Raw genomic sequence first — 430 nt, forward strand, 5'->3', positions numbered from 1 at the left:
ACGTCTTCTCCCAGATCGTTGTTCTGACAGACAACAACTACAGTTACTCATTTTACCAATAACAACAATTTCCACTAATACTCACAGGTGGCGCTGTGAGTATTAGTGAAAATTAGCTTCTAGACATCCTCAGGCCATGAGTGTTATCAAGCATGAGAAGTTTGGGACCGTTTGGAACAAGTCCAGCTGAGTTACATCAGACATTTCCTTTAGCCAGTAGGCTTTGCGGGTTTACTGTAGCGCCCCCTAGTGGTCGAATGCAAAACAATTCTCAGGGTATGTTACTGGATGCGATGTGCACATATGCTGAATATTTTGGGAATTTAGAACAAATGGTTGAGAAGTTATGTGTATTGATATTTTGCCATGCACCTAAGAAGTGTATTGGTCCATATCTTGTAAACGCAAAGAGATATCAAAAATATTTTGA

The sequence above is a fragment of the Anarrhichthys ocellatus genome, unplaced genomic scaffold (genome assembly GCF_004355925.1).
Source record: "Anarrhichthys ocellatus isolate YVR2014 unplaced genomic scaffold, GSC_Weel_1.0 scaffold5276, whole genome shotgun sequence".
In the NCBI taxonomy this organism is placed as follows: Eukaryota; Metazoa; Chordata; class Actinopteri; order Perciformes; family Anarhichadidae; genus Anarrhichthys; species Anarrhichthys ocellatus.